This window comes from Hevea brasiliensis, chromosome 14 (assembly GCF_030052815.1).
Source record: "Hevea brasiliensis isolate MT/VB/25A 57/8 chromosome 14, ASM3005281v1, whole genome shotgun sequence".
NCBI classification, from domain to species: domain Eukaryota; kingdom Viridiplantae; phylum Streptophyta; class Magnoliopsida; order Malpighiales; family Euphorbiaceae; genus Hevea; species Hevea brasiliensis.
In genome coordinates, this window is record NC_079506.1 from 10,350,306 (window position 1) to 10,353,863 (window position 3,558).

At 30.2% G+C, this 3,558-nt stretch overlaps 1 pseudogene; it reads right to left on the reverse strand.

Moving 5' to 3' along the window:
• Positions 1-681: 681 nt before the first annotated feature.
• LOC110673363 (WEB family protein At1g75720-like) lies at positions 682-1,532 on the reverse strand (annotated as a pseudogene).
• Between the last annotated feature and the right edge of the window lie 2,026 nt (positions 1,533-3,558).

Genomic DNA, 3,558 nt, shown 5'->3' on the forward strand with positions numbered 1-3,558 from the left:
AAATATATAAATATAAATATAAATATTTAATTTAATAATTATTAAATTTATTCTCCTGTGTAATTTCAATTTTGCAATAGCTACATTCTTATTTTTTAAAAATTATTGGAAATCTAAGTTTCATATTGGGAATAAACAAAAATTAAATGATGAACATAAGTGGTTAGATTATAATATTAATTTGGTTATTCATTTTGACATATAGAGTAATTTAATCACTTATATAAGTCTTAATTAAATTGAATGAATATGTAACACTATCTCCAAAGTTAACAAAAATTAATTCCTTAATAGAAATTATAAGGCAAATTATGAGGTTAAATTATGTTTTTCTCATGCTAGAAAATAAGATTATGTTTTTTTTTTTTTTTAAATCAAGGTTTGGGAGATTCTTTCAAATTTATATAAACATATTGCGAATATTACCTATTACGATTGTATGTTTTGAACTATTAAATTCACAATTAATTAGTGAAATTTTGTTATTTAATATGTTACTAATTAGCTAAATTTTAATGTAATAGCTGGTCTAGTTTGGTCTATGAATAAAGGTATATATCACACACGTGATAAAGAGTCAAGTTCAAATCAAAGTCTTTCATATTTTCTATTAAAAAAATAATATAAAAAGAAGAATTAATTAATAAAATCAAAATTCTTTATCTTCATGACTGCAAAAATCTAGTTGAACAAGAAGCAAATAAAGAAATTTTATACAAAGGTATACAAACAACATATGCATGCATTACAAACTCAAAGAAAATCAGTTAAACTCAACCTGAAACACTAATCATGAGCTTTGTTTTATTTTTCCCTAATCAAAATACACCATGAGCAGAAGCAAATAGAGGGTTATTAAGAGTTTTATTAGACAATCTTTTTTTGCTGAAGAACAAGTCTCCCACTAGAGGAACTATAGGCTTCTTCTTCATCTTCTTCTTCTTATCCTTTTTCCCTCCAAAGTATCCTTTCTCTTCACTAAGATTCAAAATATGAGTCAAAGTTGGCAAATTCTCCATTCTTATCAGTAATTCTCTCTTCTTTTCCTCCTCTCTAACAACATTTTCTTTCTTTTCCGTTTCAAAACTTACCCTTCTTGCTGCCGCTAGCTGCTGCATTCTTCGCTGCCACCGCCTCTGCCTCAACATGCTCTTGTGAATCTCAGCGTTCAAAGAAGCCACTGCAATTTCAGTCTCCGACTCTCTCTCCTTCAGCAACTTCAGCTCCTCCTTTGTTTGCTCAAGCTCAGCCTTGAGTTTCTTTAAAGTATCCAATAACTCATTATTATTCTTTTAACGGTCATCTTCTATTTTAGGGTTTACAGGACTTATTGGAGATGGAAACATTTATGACAGGTCATGATAATGACTAGGAAGAGGAGTGTAATAAGGCTTAGGAGAATATATTTCTCCGACGAGAATCCGCTGGCCGAAGATGGCTAGGGCTTCTTCGACGGATCGAAAAGGGCGAGAAGTATCAACTGAGGAGCTATAATCTTGGGTAGGTTTTGGAAAAAGTGTGGGGGTTTCCATGGCGGAGAAGGAAAGAAACTATAGAAGTGTGTTTTGAAGGGTGAGAAAGAAATATTTGAGGATGGGTTTGGTTGGGGTTTCTCTGCTTATACTTCAAAAGCTGAGAAGAAACGAGTGAGAAGGAATTAAGAAGAGGGCATTGGAGAGGGAGGCCGTTGTTTCAAGGTTAAGACATTATCATCAAAACGAGGGTTTTGATTAAGACTGGTAAAGCAACAATGGTTGTGGGCACGTGAGGCTCTCCGTAGGTTAATTTCCAGTGGATTAGATTTGTGTTAAAGAGAGCTGGCCATGCAATCATGCACTCAACAAAGATGCATTCAGGCAGCTGATCAAGTAGTATAATTCCAGTCATGTTTTAATTCAGTTATATTGATTACCTTTAATACAATGAAAGAAATATATCATTAATGACTTAAAGAGAATTTACGAATTGTTAAAATTTTGGGTATAATTTACAATTAAATCTTTAAGATATAGAAAAATTCATAAATTAATTTATAATATATTTTCGAACAATAATTTGATCTTAAAATTTAATTTATTCATTGATAAATTAGTTCATGCCATCTAAATTAACTGTTAACACTACTTATTTTTCATTTTAAAACAATTAGTCTCTAATTTTTTTTTTATTAACAAAATAGTATTTGAAATTTTGTTTTATAAATTTAGATGTAATGACCATCTTACTAATAGAATAAAATTTTAAAGGCTAAATTGTTTTATATTGAAAAATAGTTAACTATAGATATTAATTTGTTAATAGAATTTAAATTTAAAAACTAAATTATTACTTAAAAATCAAGCTAAGGACTAATTTATAGATTTTATTATACCTAAGAGGCTTAATTATAAATTATCCTAAAATTTTAATTTCAACATTTATATTAAAATTTAAATTGATGGTTATATTTATGCATTATGATTTAATGCAAATGCAATTTTTTCTTGTTAAGTATGGTCCGTGGAATTGTAATTGACCAATATATCTTTCATTTTATGAAAAAAAAAAAAACTTCAAGTTATATTGGTAGTCTCTCTCATAGGGATTATTACCATTGAAAATCACATAAATTTGGAAAAACTTGCAGTTGTTGTCTTCTTACTCACACCCATCACATAAATTAAAGTGAATGGAAATCGGGTAATGATCATAAGAAAGGGATTTTACTGGCCATATCCCATCTATAAGGACTTTTCCCAACATCTTTTTTTTGAAAATTTGGACTCCAAAACTTGTTGACAATGTTACTCCTTTTATGGAGTATCTGGAAGAGCAGAAATCATTTCTATCTTTCGGAATGAAGTTCAGGATTATCGCAGTGTGATTGCAGCAGCTTTATCAAATTTCAATGATTTTATGGCAACTCATAGTTTTCCATGCCTTTTCAAACAGACGACTATCATCCTCTTATGGTTTGGTCTCCTCCAAAGCAAAGTGTCATTAAACTCAACTTTGATGGAGTAGTGTGTCAAGCTTTGAATTATGGTGTTGTAAATGTTATGGCAAGGAACTCCTTATCTGTGCCTCTAGGTTGGAGTTGGCGTTAGCTTGCAAGGAAGCAGTTCTCTTTGCCAAACAAAAGGTTTTCAATGCGTGGTGATTGAGGAGGATGCTTTGGTTATCATTGATGCAACTAAAGGGTAATCTCTTTCAAGCTTAGTTAGGGGAATCATTATGGATATTCAGCACCTCCAAGAATTTTGAGTTAGTCTCTTTTCAGCAAGTCAATAAGATGAGGAACTCAGCTGCCCACAGCATAGCTAGAAAAGCTTTGCTTGATGATTCTTTTCTCTTTAATCCTTTGACACAAGTTAATTATGTGATCTCTTCTCCCAATTTGAGGCTTCAATATATTCTACTTTGGAAAAAAAAAATCTTTTTTTTTTTAATTATAATTTTTATCTTAAACTTTGTATTATCTTTTTTTTTTTTTAATTATAATTTTTATCTTAAACTTTGTATTACATATGATGACACAAATGATTTGTTGTTGGGTTCGTAACCATACCACGGGAAACC